The following is a 17368-nucleotide window of genomic DNA, read 5'->3' on the forward strand; positions in this document are numbered from 1 at the left end:
GAAAACAAAGAACATGCCATCTGGAACTCCCTATTCTGGACGAGCCCGGAGTGCACTGCAAATCTGTACGATCAGTGGTGACGAGAAGGCGCAGTTCCCTTGTAAGCTACAAACACAAGAACTACATAGACTAGAATTTCGTCTCTGTGAACAAGAGCACACGTAAAATACTTCAGAATACCTTTAACTGAACTGTTTAACTGCAAAAAAGAAAAGAAAAAGAAAAAAAATAAGATCAAGGGATGTCCATTAACTACGTGAGCACAAAATGGGGACGGAAGGGGTCCGTCAAGATCCCGCCAAATCTTGTCTAAGGATGCGGGATTCAAGAGGGGGGGGGGCAATGACAGTCTCTCGTCAGCTTTTTAATTCATAGAATATACGTTATTATAACGAATAACATTTGTTCTCATAGGCGTACCCAGTGAGGGGTAGGGGGTGGGGGCAGCTTGCCCCCCCTAGAAGATATTCGAAATTTTTTACAAGTTTACAGTTTTATTTAATAAGAAATGCTGCATGTTTTCTCTGACTGTACAAGTGCATTCTTGTTTTTAAAATGTTTATTAAAAGCAGTTTGTCATTGGTTTACTGTTTGATTTAATAAAAAAAAATGGTTCAAATGGCTCTGAGCACTATGGGACTCAACTGCTGTGGTCATAAGTCCCCTAGAACTTAGAACTACTTAAACCTAACTAACCTAAGGACATCACACACATCCATGCCCGAGGCAGGATTCGAACCTGCGACCGTAGCGGTCGTGCGGTTCCAGACTGTAGCGCCTTTAACCGCTCGGCTACTTCGGCCGGCTTTGATTTAATAAGAAGTGCTGTATGTTGTCTCGAGTCCTTGTTTCCTGAGACTAGTAAGAACTGTTTGTTCTTTCGGGAACAGATACTACCGTCATATATAGTTAAAATATAGCTTCCCGGCCATTGACCTTCTTGTGTGAACGCACACGCTATGCCCGAACTCGTACGGGACTTGGTAGATTAATCTGCCACGAGTAATGAGTATGATGGGCAAACATCTATTAGGCGCACTACGAATGTAGTGGTGCGGACATGTTGGGAATGTGGATCTCACGGGGAGCGTGCAAGGGATAAGTCCCTGCAGACGCACTATCCTCTGTGCCCTCGGTGGCTCAGATGGATAGAGCGTCTGCCATGTAAGCAAGAGATCCCGGGTTCGAGTCCCGGTCGGGGCACACATTTTCAACATGTCCCCAATGAAGTACTTGGCTGGCTGCCCGCCTGTGAACACGTGTGCCGCTCGCTATTGTGCGTCGCAGGTAGCAGAGGATTTCCCGGCCGTCCCGCCGTCGCCGGCCACGAGACCGTCCCCGCACCGCGCCCCAGCCCGCTGCCCCGGCTACCCCAGGCCCCGAGCCGGCCGCCGGGCCAGCACCCGGAAGCGCCGACAAAAGGAAGATTAGCGAGGGCAGCTCGGACGAGGCCGAACAGCAAGTACAGCCCAAGACGGCGCGTACACAGGAAACGCTGGCGAAGCAAGCGAAAAAGGAAAAAGAACCAGGACGAGAAATAGAAATGATGGAAACTGAAAAGGCAGAAAATGAAAGTGGTACTCCAGCCACACACGAACAGGCACGCGAGCAGAAGATAAGACAAAATGTGAACCAACTTAAAAAGATACTGAAATTAAACCAAGAAGATGATGTCGCCGCAACCACCTCCAAGAAGAGGAGCGGAGAAAAAGCCTAGGGGAAACAACGAAACACAGAAGAAGACACAGAAACGGCAAACAAAACAGGAACCAAAAAGGAAAGGAAAAGGCAAAATTCCAGTTCCTCACAGGAGAGGAGGCAAAGCTGGCCAGATCGGCCACAGCTGCAGCACACGAATTCTGACGACAGCTCTGACGGACAATAGAAATGACTAGGCTGGCAAAAAACTCATACCAGATAATCACTTGCAATGTAAATAAAATGACTACAGCAGTAAAGATAGACGCCCTTGCACAGTTCTTAAGACACAGAGCCGCAGACGTAGCGCTTTTGCAAGAAGTGGCACCGACGGCGATAGAACGGATACCGGGGTTCGACATCTACACAAACATAGACCCAGAATTGAAGTGCGGCACCGCGATAATGTTCAGACATGGAATAGAAACTGACGAACCCAAGATGTTATCAAACGGCCGAGGAATTGCGATCCAAATAGAGGGCACGTTAGTTGTGAACGTATACGCACCGTCAGGCACAAACAACAAGAGAGCCAGGAGCAACTTCTTTAATGAAGAAATATGTGAACTTATCCTACACAACAACAACAATATCATAATTGGTGGTGACTTCAATTGTGTGACCGCACAAGAGGATCCCCCCCCCCCCCCATGAACCATGGACCTTGCCGTTGGTGGGGAGGCTTGCGTGCCTCAGCGATACAGATAGCCGTACCGTAGGTACAACCACAACGGAGGGGTTTCTGTTGAGAGGCCAGACAAACGTGTGGTTCCTGAAGAGGGGCAGCAGCCTTTTCAGTAGTTGCAAGGGCAACAGTCTGGATGATTGACTGATCTGGCCTTGTAACAATAACCAAAACGGCCTTGCTGTGCTGGTACTGCGAACGGCTGAAAGCAAGGGCAAACTACGGCCGTAATTTTTCCCGAGGCCATGCAGCTTTATGATTAAATGATGATGGCGTCCTCTTGGGTAAAATATTCCGGAGGTAAAATAGTCCCCCATTCGGATCTCCGGGCGGGGACTACTCAAGAGGATGTCGTTATCAGGAGAAAGAAAACTGGCGTTCTACGGATCGGAGCGTGGAATGTCAGGTCCCTTAATCGGGCAGGTAGGTTAGAAAATTTGAAAAGGGAAATGGATAGGTTAAAGTTAGATATCGTGGGAATTAGTGAAGTTCGGTGGCAGGAGGAACAAGACTTCTTGTCAGGTGACTACAGGGTTATAAACACAAAGTCAAATAGGGGTAATGCAGGAGTAGGTTTAATAATGAATAGGAAAATAGGAACGCGGGTAAGCTACTACAAACAGCTTAGTGAACGCATTATTGTGGCCAAGATAGATACGAAGCCCACACCTACTACAGTAGTACAAGTTTATATGCCAACTAGCTCTGCAGATGATGAAGAAATTGAAGAAATGTATGATGAAATAAAAGAAATTATTCAGATAGTGAAGGGAGACGAAAATTTAATAGTCATGGGTGACTGGAATTCGAGTGTAGGAAAAGGAAGAGAAGGAAACGTAGTAGGTGAATATGGATTGGGGCTAAGAAATGAAAGAGGAAGCCGCCTGGTAGAATTTTGCACAGTGCACAACTTAATCATAGCTAACACTTGGTTTAAGATTCATGATAGAAGGTTGTATACATGGAAGAACCCTGGAGATACTAAAAGGTATCAGATAGATTATATAATGGTAAGACAGAGATTTAGGAACCAGGTTTTAAATTGTAAGACATTTCCAGGGGCAGATGTGGACTCTGACCACAATCTATTGGTTATGACCTGTAGATTAAAACTGAAGAAACTGCAAAAAGGTGGGAATTTAAGGAGATGGGACCTGGATAAACTGAAAGAACCAGAGGTTGTACAGAGTTTCAGGGAACAATTGACAGGAATGGGGGAAAGAAATACAGTAGAAGAAGAATGGGTAGCTTTGAGGGATGAAGTAGTGAAGGCAGCAGAGGATCAAGTAGGTAAAAAGACGAGGGCTAGTAGAAATCCTTGGGTAACAGAAGAAATATTGAATTTAATTGATGAAAGGAGGAAACATAAAAACGCAGTAAATGAAGCAGGCAAAAAAGGAATACAATCGTCTCAAAAATGAGATCGACAGGAAGTGCAAAATGGCTAAGCAGGGATGGCTAGAGGACAAATGTAAGGATGTAGAGGCTTATCTCACGAGGGGTAAGATAGATACTGCCTACAGGAAAATTAAAGAGACCTTTGGAGATAAGAGAACCACTTGTATGAACATAAAGAGCTCAGATGGCAACCCAGTTCTAAGCAAAGAAGGGAAAGCAGAAAGGTGGAAGGAGTATATAGAGGGTCTATACAAGGGCGATGTACTTGAGGACAATATTATGGAAAGGGAAGAGGATGTAGATGAAGATGAAATGGGAGATACGATACTGCGTGAAGAGTTTGACAGAGCACTGAAAGACCTGAGTCGAAACAAGGCCCCCGGAGTAGACAACATTCCATTGGAACTACTGACGACCTTGGGAGAGCCATTCCTGACAAAACTCTACCATCTAATGAGCAAGATGTATGAAACGGGCGAAATACCCTCAGACTTCAAGAAGAATATAATAATTCCAATCCCAAAGAAAGCAGGTGTTCACAGATGTGAGAATTACCGAACAATCAGTTTAATAAGTCACAGCTGCAAAATACTAACACGAATTCTTTACAGACGAATGGAAAAACTAGTAGAAGCCGACCTCGGGGAAGATCAGTTTGGATTCCGTAGAAATACTGGAACACGTGAGGCAATACTAACCTTACGACTTATCTTAGAAGAAAGATTAAGGAAAGGCAAACCTACGTTTCTAGCATTTGTAGACTTAGAGAAAGCTTTTGACAATGTTGACTGGAATACTCTCTTTCAAATTCTAAAGGTGGCAGGGGTAAAATACAGGGAGCGAAAGGCTATTTGCAATTTGTACAGAAACCAGATGGCAGTTATAAGAGTCGAGGGACATGAAAGGGAAGCAGTGGTTGGGAAGGGAGTAAGACCGGGTTGTAGCCTCTCCCCGATGTTATTCAATCTGTATATTGAGCAAGCAGTAAAGGAAACAAAAGAAAAATTCGGAGTAGGTATTAAAATCCATGGAGAAGAAATAAAAACTTTGAGGTTCGCCGATCACATTGTAATTCTGTCAGAGACAGCAAAGGACTTGGAAGAGCAGTTGAACGGAATGGATGGTGTCTTGAAGGGAGGATATAAGATGAACATCAACAAAAGCAAAACGAGGATAATGGAATGTAGTCGAATTAAGTCGGGTGATGTTGAGGGTATTAGATTAGGAAATGAGACACTTAAAGTAGTAAAGGATTTTGCTATTTGGGGAGCAAAATAACTGATGATGGTCGAAGTAGAGAGGATATAAAATGTAGACTGGCAATGGCAAGGAAAGCGTTTCTGAAGAAGAGAAATTTGTTAACATCGAGTATAGATTTAAGTGTCAGGAAGTCATTTCTGAAAGTATTTGTATGGAGTGTAGCCATGTATGGAAGTGAAACATGGACGGTAAATAGTTTGGACAAGAAGAGAATAGAAGCTTTCGAAATGTGGTGCTACAGAAGAATGCTGAAGATTAGATGGGTAGATCACATAACTAATGAGGAGGTACTGAATAGGATTGGGGAGAAGAGGAGTTTGTGGCACAACTTGACCAGAAGAAGGGATCGGTTGGTAGGACATGTTCTGAGGCATCAAGGGATCACCAGTTTAGTATTGGAGGGCAGCGTGGAGTGTAAAAATCGTAGAGGGAGACCAAGAGATGAATACACTAAGCAGATTGATAAGGATGTAGGTTGCAGTAGGTACTGGGAGATGAAGAAGCTTGCACAGGATAGAGTAGCATGGAGAGCTGCATCAAACCAGTCTCAGGACTGAAGACCACAACAACAACAACAACAACAACAACAAGAGGATCAGATCCCAGTGGCAAATGTGTGCGCCGAATTACAAGAACTCATTAAACATTTAAAACTGGAGGATTCGTGAAAAATCCTGCACTCACAGAGTTCACATACTTCTACAGAAACGGAAGAAGCAGACTTGATAGAATTTACGTAAGCAGAGACTTGGCAGACAAAATATCGCGAGTGGAGGTCTGCCCAGTCATGTTTTCCGACCACTCCTGCTACGAGTGCAGCATCCGTTTGGAAACAGAGAAGACGGCGGCGGGAAGAAGCTCCTGGAAGCTAAACACCGACCACCTGCAAGACGTCGCTCTGAGAAAGGAGATAGCAGCCACGTGGCAAGAATGCTTGGCGCAGAGAGCAGAGCACAACACCACAATAGACTGGTCGATTACGCGCACTATACCAGCGCTGAGAAGACTGCTAATTCGGTTCTGCGCCGAAAAAGCGTTCTGGAGAAGGAACACTGCCGACTTTTATCAACAGTGCCTGAAAGATGCCCTAAATGCGCCGTTAGACGACCAATCTTTCTTGCCTAGGGTGAGGAGGATCAAAGCAAAATGCTACTGATCAAACAACAGCAACTGAGGGCAGTAATCACAACAAGTAAACGTACGGCGAAGTGGAGGACGAGCCCGCTACCCCGCACCACATCAACAGGGAGAGGGAAAGGGCGGCGAGCAAGACCATTAAGGAACTGTGCGACGGCGAAGGGCGATCTCTCAAAACAAAACCAGAAATTAAAAGACACATAGAGACGTACTTCGAACAACTCTTCCAAAAAGAAGAAATAAAACAACGAGCAGTAACAAAAATCCTGCAAAACACAACACGGATGCTAACGGAGGCAGACAGAACAAAACTGACGGAGACCTTCGACGAAGATGAAGTCAGAGCAGTCCTCAAAAGCAGTGCCAAAGGAAGATCACCGGGCACCGACGGCATCCCGACCGAGTTTTACATCGAGTACTGGGACATAATCGGAGGGAAAGTGACGGTAAATGAGATCTTAGGCGGAGCAGAGATACCAGCCAAGCTCACGGATGGGACCATCATACTCATACCGAAACAGAAAAAAGCCCGACGAATAGAAGACTACCGTCCCGTCACGCTCCTGAATGCCGATTATAAATTAATAGCCAAATGCCTCGCAAGCAACTTGAGGACTGCAATGACCAAAGCAATAAGCCCATGGCAGACGTGTGCAGTGCCAGGTAGAAGTATATTTAACGCTACCTCCACCTATAGAGACGTGATAGCACATGCAGCTACCAACGGGAATACAGCAGCAATAATATCCGTAGACTTAAACAAGGCTTTCGATAGGATCGATCACAGCTACTTAATGAAGACGTTAAGAAGACTAGGATTCGGACCAAAATTCAACAGCATCGTCGAAAAACTACTAAAGAATGGCAAATCCAGAATAGCCATAAACGGCTGGACAACAAAATACCTAGCGCTTAACAGGTCAGTGAGGCAAGGCTGCCCCCTGTCAATGGCCCTTTTTGCAGTAGCACTAGACCCGCTATTGAAGAAGATCGCCAATAGCATAGCAGGCTACACGGTGGAAGACAAAACAGTGGCTTGCGTAGCCTACGCAGATGACGTGGGAATCTTCATCAAACAACACGAAGAAATAAAAACGGTGGAAGAAATACTGCACACTTTTGAAGAAGCGTCAGGTGCAAAAATAAACAAAAAGAAAACAGTGCTACTGCCAATTGGGAATAAGCAGATAAATGCAGCGAGTCAGTGGTATGAAGTAGTCGAGAACCACAAAGTACTCGTCATCTTCATGCAGCCTTGCCCACAAAAAATGGCAACATACAACTGGAGGAACGCACTACATGTAATACGAGGCCTCACGAGAGTGCATTCAAACAGGACACTAACCCTCCATCAAAGAATAGACCTCATAAAGACAACGATCCTATCGAAAGCCTACTACCTGGCACAGATCCTGACCTTACCTTACCCAAAGAAATAGCTAGGGCAATCACGGGAGCCGTATACTACCTCCTGTGGCGAAGAGAAATCTTCAAAGTGGCGCAGGAAACATGCTCGTTACCGATAGAGGAAGGAGGACTCGGTCTTGTGGAAGTAAGAACGAAATGTGCGGCGCTTCTACTAAAAAGGACGCTGGGAATCAAGGAGAAGAATCCAGAAAGCATCACAGCAGCACTGATAAGAAGAATGAAAACTGCATCTGAAGAACCGCCAATAAACACGAGCCACATCCCGTATAAGATTTGCCACGTAAGACAATACTACATAGACAAGAGCTATGCATTGACAACCGTGGCAAATCCCAGTCACAGGACAGCGAGGAAAATATACAGGGCGCTGAGGGGAAGGCCTGCCAGAAACAAAATAGAAAACAAGTTCCCCAATCACAACTGGCCACAAATATGGAAAAACATCACGGAAACCACGCTACCAAAGCACGTGAAGGCGAGCTGGTACCGAATAGTAAACAGGACGGTAGCAACAAACGAAAAATTAGCCCGGATCAAACTGAGAGATTCAGATAAATATGAAGCATGCAACTGTGTCGACACATTAGAGCACCGCTTCACATGTAAAAACGGGGTCAGCATATGGGAAACGTGCCAGAGAATGGTGGCAAAAATAAATAGAACGGACCAGCGAGCTATAACACCGACAGTCATCACTGCGCCCGACATCAAACCATTTCCCAGGCCGAAAAGGCTGGCAACCCTGTGGATCCTCGGCATGACAGGCCACACCATCGTGACGAAGCGGCAGACGGACCACGGCGACTTCCTGATGGATCTCTGGGAGGAACATAAGGAAGCCCAGCAGCACAGGCGGTACGACGAGAACTTCCAGAACTTCCTCCGGATACCCCTGCAGGCAGCCATCGACGACGTCTTCCCCGGCGGCACGTGAACACCAGCGAGCCTCCCCACAGCACCACAGCAACCTCCACAGTGCAGTGCAGTGATAAAAGTGAAATAGTACAAATCCAAAAAGAAAGTGAAAGTAGAAGTGCGCCAAAGTGTTTTAAGAAATGCAGCAAAAAGAAAAAGAAAGTGTTTTATCTGTGTGAACACCCTAGGATGTAGTGTTTCAGTGCTACAACCTCCCAATCACCACCGGAATAACAAGTACATATTAAAGTGTTCTCTTCCCTTCCTAAGTGCCACAAAGTCATAAGATGTACTAATAAACCTTTGCACTCATATCTACTTTCACCTTCGTCCTTCAACTGTCAGATCTGTCTTTCCATGTAAATAATATGTGATGCATGCTTAAACGCCGAACTAAAACCGGACCTCCTTTGTTTCTACCATCCTTTCATGCCTTAAATGCAATATGTAATTTAAATGTATATAACTTAATGTAATCAGTATCTAAATAACTATGCTCATTTTTGTTTTGTTTGTATGCACATTGCAAGTGAATAACTCTGTGACATCAGAGAAATGCCAGTCGTGTCATTATTTGCCACAACAAACTTGGACATAACCATATAGCAATGAAAATGGACTACGCTCAGTAACGAATATAGGAAAAACTTATCGAAGTGCTTAAAAACGAAAAGAATGAAAGGAAAATTAGCAAATGGACAGCATGTCCTACAAAATAAATAAGAGTAACAAATACCATAAACAGATGAACAAAATTAACATGAAAACGTGTAATTCACAACCATAGAGATATTTATTTGTTGTTTCTTACTTTTTTCTGAAATAAATATTTTGGTTCAAAAAAAAAAAGTGAAGTATATCAACGCCTGTTTGCAGCTAAGGTGTCTATTTAATTAACATTTCAATAATCACGAGCATAGACAAAATTAAACTGCCGACCAGTCTTTATGGCCTCTCTGAACTGAACTCAATGTTTTTCTACACGTCTGCATGGTCGGGATTCCCCGATTTGAACCAGTGTCGCACAAGTGTCGGGTTTCATTCGTGTTTCCAGCTGCGCCAGTAAATCACTGTGATTCAGTCGTAATATTCTGCAACGCATATAAGCCGACAATATTATGTTCAACATAATGTTCCGAAGTGGTCTCACCGCGGAAGATCGTAACACTGTCCCTCGTTTCAATCGTCGTGCGAACGTCGAAATGGCAGATACTGAAATTACCGATCGCGGAATTGAAAATCAGCTACAATCACTTAGTAGTGGAAAGGCTTCAGGATCAGGTGAGATACCTATAAGATTCTATAAAGATCATGCGAAAGAACTTGCTCCCCTTCTAGCAGTAATTTATCGTAGATCGCTCGAGTAACGGAAGGTACCTAACGACCGGAAAAAAGCGCAGGTCATTCCCGTTTTTAAGAAAGGCAGTAAGACAGAACCACACAACCATAGACCTATATCGTTGACGTCAGTCTGTTGTAGAATCATGGAACATGTTTTATACTCAAGAATTATGACGTCCTTGGAAAATGGACATTTCCTCTATAAAACTCAACACGCATTCCGCAGAGATCCTGCGAAACTCCGCTCGGTCTTTTCCTCCTTGAGGTCCACAGCACAGTGGACAACGGCACTCAGGTTGACGCCGTGTTCCTTGATTTCAGGAAGGCATTTGACGCCGTCCCGCATTGCCGTTTAATGAAAAAAATACGAGCTTACGGAGTATCGGAGCAAACCTGCGATTGGATTCAAGACTTTCTTGCAGACAGAACTCAACACGTCGCTCTTAACGGAACTAAATCGACAGATGTAAAGGTAATATCGGGAGTAACCCAGGGAAGTGTGATAGGACCGTTAACATTCCTCACACACAAATAAAGAAAAGATGTTATGTGGACGTGTGTCCGGAAACGGTTAATTTCCATGTTAGAGCACATTTTAGTTTCGTCAGTATGGAGCACGTTATCATGATTTCATACGGGATACTCTACCTGTGCGGTAGAGGCGGACCAATTCCATGGCCTCCACGCTCTCCTGACTTCAACCCTCTTGACTTTCTTTTATGGGGGCATTTGAAAGCTCTTGTCTACGCAACCCCGGTACCAAATGTAGAGACTCTTCGTGCTCGTATTGTGGACGGCTGTGATACAATACGCCATTCTCAAGGCCTGCATCATCGCATCAGGGATTCCATGCGACGGGGGGTGGATGCATGTATCCTCGCTAACGGAGGACATTTTGAACATTTCCTGTGACAAAGTGTTTGAAGTCACGCTGGTACGTTCTGTTGCTGTGTGTTTCCATTCCATGATTAATGTGGTTGGAAGAGAAGTAATAAAATGAGCTCTAACATGGAAAGTAAGCGTTTCCGGACACATGTCCACATAACATATTTTTTTGTGTGTGTGAGGAATGTTTCCTGAAAGTTTGGCCGTACCTTTTTGTAACACCATATATATATATATATATATATATATATATATATATATATATATATATATATATATATATATATATATATATGCCTCGGATGCTCTTTAAGGCTATTCGCAGATGATACAGTTGTCTATACCAAAGTAGCAACGCCAGAAGATAGTAAGAATTCAATGGCTCTGAGCACTATGGGACTTAACATCTATGGTCATCAGTCCCCTAGAACTTAGAACTACTTAAACCTAACTAACCTAAGGACAGCACACAACACCCAGTCATCACGAGGCAGAGAAAATCCCTGACCCCGCCGGGAATCGAACCCGGGAACCCGGGCGTGGGAAGCGAGATCGCTACCGCACGACCACGAGCTGCGGACAGTAAGAATTCGCCGACCGACCTGCAGAGAATTGATGAATGGTGCAGACTCTGGCAATTGACCCTGAACTTAAAAAAATGTTGCATATTGCGCATACATAGGAAAAGAAATCCGCTACTGTGTAGCTACACTGTTGATGACAAACAGCTAGAGACAGCGTCTGCCGTAAAATATCTAGTCGTAACTATCCAGAGCGACCTTAACTGGAATGAGGGAAAGCAGACACCAGACTCAGATTCATCAGAAGAATCTTAAGGAAATGTAACTCATCCACAAAGAAGTGGCTTATAAGGCACTTCTTCACCCGATTCTTGAGTAATGTTCATCTATCTGGGATCCCTAACGGACAGGGCTGATACAGGAGATAGAGAAGATCCAACGAAGAGCGGCGCGTTTCGTCACGGGATCGTTTAGCTGGCTAGAGAGCGTTGCGGAGATGCTAAACAAACTCCACTGGCAGACGTTACGAGAGAGGCGTTGTGCATCATGGAGAGATTTACTATTGAAATTTCGGGACAGCACTTTTCATGAGTCGGACAGCATATCACTTTCCCCCACATACATCTCGCGTTTTGACCACGAGGAGAAAATTCGAGAAATTAGAGCCAATACAGAGGCTTCGCACGCACTATTCGTGAGTGGAACAGGGTTGGAGGGATCAGATTGTGGTACCGAAAGTATCCTTCGCCACACACCATTAGGTGGCTTGCTTAGTATGGCTTGGATGTAGATGAACTTATATTAAAACTATTACAGTGCATATGTTAAGCGGCATACCGACAAGTCGAAACCCACGTTCGAGCAAGACGTTAATCGTTTGGGGACCAAGCTAAGCTGAATTTCGCCGACAAGAATTTACTTTGCGACTATATACTGTGCATCAAGACATTGAAAAGCTACGTAATCATACGTTTCAAAGGAAGATACACACAGTGTTGTTTTTCATCTGCAAAGGAAGTAAAGATTCACTGACATTTAATGCATATAATATATCAATGATAGGAATCCGTCAAAATGGTTTCTTTTTATTTATTCATTTGTTTATGAATTTGGCCAGCTATAGACCGCATCCAACTGAAGACTTATGGTGTTTGTTTTCTTGCCAGTACTTCATTTTCTCCCCATCGCTCGTCTCTGATCATCTGTCCACACTCTCTTTGGTCGAGGCTTTGGCTTATCTTCCTCACATGTTGTGTTTTCTATCAGTAGCCTAAAGCGATTCCTGTCACGTATTATATCTTCTGTAATATCTCATTTTGTTTGCATCTTTCTTCACTGCGTCTATTCATCCTACAGTTTTCTTCAGTTTATTAGCGTAAATAAAAATTTCCTTTATAATCCGTGTTTCTTCCATTCTTGTTAAATATCTATAAAATTTTACTCGTCTTTTCCTCATTGTGTGATTTTTTCTGTATTCTTTTAAAATAAATCTTCATTTCTCCTTTTAATCCATATATTTTCATTGTTTTTTTCAGGACCTAGAATTTTTCTTAGATTTTTCCTCTTTCTTTTTACTAGTTCTCATAGTTCGCCTTTCGTAGTCAATGTTAGCCACTCTGATCCATATGTTGCTTGTGTCCTGGTAACTGAATTGCGACGTCTAATCTTCACTTGGATGTACATTGATTTTTTATTGTAGTTTTGTGTTAATTTGTATGCAAACTCTAATTTCTTTACTCTTTCTTTATCTAATGTGTTATCCAGTCGGTTGGCTTGGATCTGTTCCCTGAGGTATTTAAATTTATCAAATCCTTTAATTTTTCTGTACTTTGTTTTCATAAATTTTTCTTCATTGTGTTTGTGTTCTTTGTACTCGGATTTTTCGTAAGATATTTGTAGCCCTGGCTTTTCAGCAGTCGCGTGTAACAGACCATGCATTACAGTTGCGTCTGTTCGGTTTTCAGTTATCAGTGCTGTATCATCCACAAAGGCTAAACAATTTACTTCAAATTTGTTGTTACACCATTTGCAAATTGTAACATCCCTATACTCAGATATACTGTCTTGTAATTGTATTAACTTTTTAAGTATCCCATATTTGTACCTTCAACTAACTGTTTTTGTAATTGTATTAAGTTTGTATTATTTTTTGTACCTGTAGCTGTAACGTTTACTTAATTTTAGTTACTGCTAATACTATTTTTATTTGCTCAGTTTATTCTCTTCCGCTTTGTAATAGAACCTTTGCAATTATTAGTCTCTCCTTTAGTTCATTAATCACCCATCTCTTCGGTTTAAATTGTTCATAACAAAAATCACTATCAGTATCACTTTAGTAAATTTCAATTTTATTCTAGCTTCCTGCGATAATCTGTTAGTTATTAAGCTCACTTCTCTCTGCTGGCAGCATCGGCCTTTTAAATCACTTCCCTTTTCCTTATTTCCGCCCTAAGCTGTTTCAAATACACTAATTACTTTCCACCTGTTTCGACAGAGGATATACAGTGACACACAGCCGTCACTGTTTTGGTCACATTCTCCTTGCACCGAATACCACTACTCCATTTTCTATACACCCGCAACCTCGGGAATCCTCTTGCGATCGCCTTTCTTTCGGCACTCGCGTAGTCACAAACAGGGCGTGCAAAATCTCGGACACCCCTGTGTTATGTCACTTGGCGGAAGCAGCGGCCAGTGCCCCCCGCGGCAGGTAGTGCCTAACAAAGGGACAAACCAGTCTGCCACCCTACTCCAGGCTGCCCAGCGGAACGCGTCAGAGCTTTTAGCAGCTCACTGCAACGTCCACTCTTTACCTGCACATTACGAACAACTTAGCCTCCTCTTCAACCAACTAAACTACCACGTAATCCTCTTATCCGAAACGTGGTTGAAACCACACATATCCTCTGCATCTATTCATCTCCCAGGGTACACATTTCTTCGGGCAGACAGATCGAAAAAGCGAGGTGGCGGGGTCGGCATGTACATACGAACAGATCTCAAAGCGAAAATCCTATGTACGTCAAACCCTGCCGAAGAAAAAGAGGCTGTATTCCTGTTCACTGAAATAAATATACAAAGTTGGAAGTTCTTGTCTGGTGTCGTGTACAAGCCGCTCGATAAGTTCCTTTCAGTCGGAATTACATTCACTTCAGTGTCAGTTCGAACACGTCATCGTAATGGGTGACTTGAACATAGACCTGCTAAGAGCATGAACATTCTTCCATTACAAACTACACACAATACTGCGCACATACTCTTATAGACGTAATGGCAACGAAACAGAGTGACAAAGTACGAGATGTTGGTCAAACCTCGGCCCCAGGCCTCTCAGCACATAATGTAATATTCCTCGCCCACTCTGTACAGCCCCCAAGGATCAAATCGCGTTACATAACTTGTAGGAACATGAAACGTGTTGACCTTGACGCTCTAACAGCCGATTACTCAGGAATCTCGTGGCATCAAATAATCAGAGAACCTACAATCGATGGCAAAATTAATGAACTTGGTGAGAAACTCACTGCCGTCTATGACAAACATGCACCTGTACGCACAATCCGTTTAAGACAACCTCCAGCTCCATGGCTGACAGCAGAATTACGTCAAATGATGAATAATAGGGATGCTGCCCACAGGCGTTTCAAGGCAGATCCGAAACCCGAGCGTTTCGAAGAATGTAGAAAGCCACGGAACAGAGTGAAACAATGCATTCGCAATGCTAAAATCAGGCACGCTCGCTCCCTTGTATGCGGCGATCTGACGCCCACGACTCTATGGAAGAATCTCCGTAGCTTGCGGGGTCGGAAAGGCAAAATCGGAAACTGCTTTTCATGTCTCAGCTAACGAATTAAATGAATTCTTCTCTGCACCTCTGAATATCCACACGGCTGATAATTACCGTCCACAAGAATCCCCTAACTGGATAACTAACAACGATACCTTCCATCTAAAACACGTAACAATAAATACGACAAGAAAAGCAATAATGAGAATCTCTTCTGATGCGGTAGGCAATGGTATCTGTATAACCATGATGAAGAATGTTGCCGATATCTTAGTACCTGTCTTAACTGACATAGTTAATTTTTCCCTCGAGAACAGAATATACCCCACTGCATGAAAAAGAAGCATAATTCGACCCATCCCTAAGACTACCGACCAATTAGCATACTGCCTGCTGTTTCCAAAGCACTTGAATATATTGCTCATGATCAAATCACTGAACATCTGCATGATTTCAACCTATATGACAAATTTCAATCCGGTTTCCGTAAACATCACAGCACAAACACTGCTTTAATTAAAGTAACTGATGACCTGAAATATGCCATCGACAGCTGAAAGGCAACAATATTGACGCTACTGTACTTCAGCAAAGCTTTTGACACTGTTAACTTTGAGATATTGCTTAGAAAAATGCAACAGCTTAATTTCTCAGATAGTGCAATGAGATGGTTTGAAAGCTACTTAAAAGACAGACAGCAACGTGTTATCTGCGTAAATGAAAAATCTTCCTGGACACATCTCTCCTCGGGAGTGCCACAAGAATCAGTCTTAGGACCCCTTTGGTTTTCTTTATATGTCAACGATATTTCGTCGGTTCTGTCGTCCTGTAAATATCATTTCTATGCCGACGACCTCCAGCTCTACCTAAGCGTCAGACCTGAAGACATAAGCACTGCAATCGCTCAGATGAATAATGACCTGTATTCAGTAGTGACATGGGCGAAAAACCTGGGGCTTAAACTAAATGCAAAAAAGACACAAGTAATCTTAATAGCCCATCAGAAATTAATAAGTTCAAATTTCCGCGAACGGCTGCCTCCTATTCTGCTCGACGGTATTCCAATACCATATCAGAAAACAGTTAACAACCTGGGTGTAACTTTGGATGAGCATCTCAACTGGGCGGAGAATACAGTCGCAGTGTGCCGGAAGACGTCCGCTTGTCTCTATGCCCTCAAAAAGTTTCGGAACGTATTTCCACAGGATTTGAAACGCCAGCTCGTGCAAGCACTCGTTCTACCGAACCTCCACTATTGTGATGTAGTTCAACAAGGCATGAGGAGTGAAAACAAAAGACGGCTAGAACTAACGATGAATGCCTGTGTGCGTTACACCTGAAACATTCGCCGATATGGTCATGTAAGCGCTTCATACTCCCAGCTAGGGTGGCTGCGGCCGGACAAATTGCGTGACTACCACACTCTATGTCTACTTCACCGACTCCTCGTCGCGCAAGCACCCCAGTACCTTGCTTCAGAGATTAAACACCTTTCATGCCATCATAATCGTAAAACGAGGTCACTTTTATTTGGTATCCTAACTGTGCCCACTCACAAAACAAAACTTTTGCAAACTCCTTCTCAGTTGCCGCTGTCTGCCTCTGGAACAAACTGCCCCTTACCTTGCTCAAAATTAAACCCCCTGCTGCTTTTAAGAAGAAGTTGAAGCATTTCCTGCTATCATCCTTGTTTTGGTTGGCAGGAGAGCCAACACCGTGTTACTAGAAGGAGGCCGAAAGGCACGCGTTTTAGCTCACGCAGGCTGGCGTGAGGTGTGGAACAGGACAAGGAAATTAGAATTTAGAAAAACGGACGTAGCTGGTGGAATACTTAGCTTTAATCCGTTAATGAAGAACGTCGGTCTTGACGGTACATGAATCAATATCAATAGTAACTGATAATGGCGCCTTGCTAGGTCGTAGCAAATGACGTAGCTGAAGGCTATGCTAACTATCGTCTCGGCAAATGAGAGCGTATTTTGTCAGTGAACCATCGCTAGCAAAGTCGGTTGTACAACTGGGCGAGTGCTAGGAAGTCTCTCTAGACCTGCCGTGTGGCGGCGCTCGGTCTGCAATCACTGATAGTGGCGACACACGGGTCCGACGTATGCTAACGGACCGCGGCCGATTTAAAGGCTACCACCTAGCAAGTGTGGTGTCTGGCGGTGACACCACAATCCTCACAATGTTTTCCACTAAATTAATGTACATGGCCAATCCTCTCCTCTGTCAAATAGCAAAGCTAGTGTCTCCTATCTTGCACCCCTCTCTTCTTCCTCTTCGTCTATCTCTATTAGCCACGTAATCTTCTT

Source organism: Schistocerca nitens, chromosome 9, assembly GCF_023898315.1.
Source record: "Schistocerca nitens isolate TAMUIC-IGC-003100 chromosome 9, iqSchNite1.1, whole genome shotgun sequence".
Lineage (NCBI taxonomy): Eukaryota > Metazoa > Arthropoda > Insecta > Orthoptera > Acrididae > Schistocerca > Schistocerca nitens.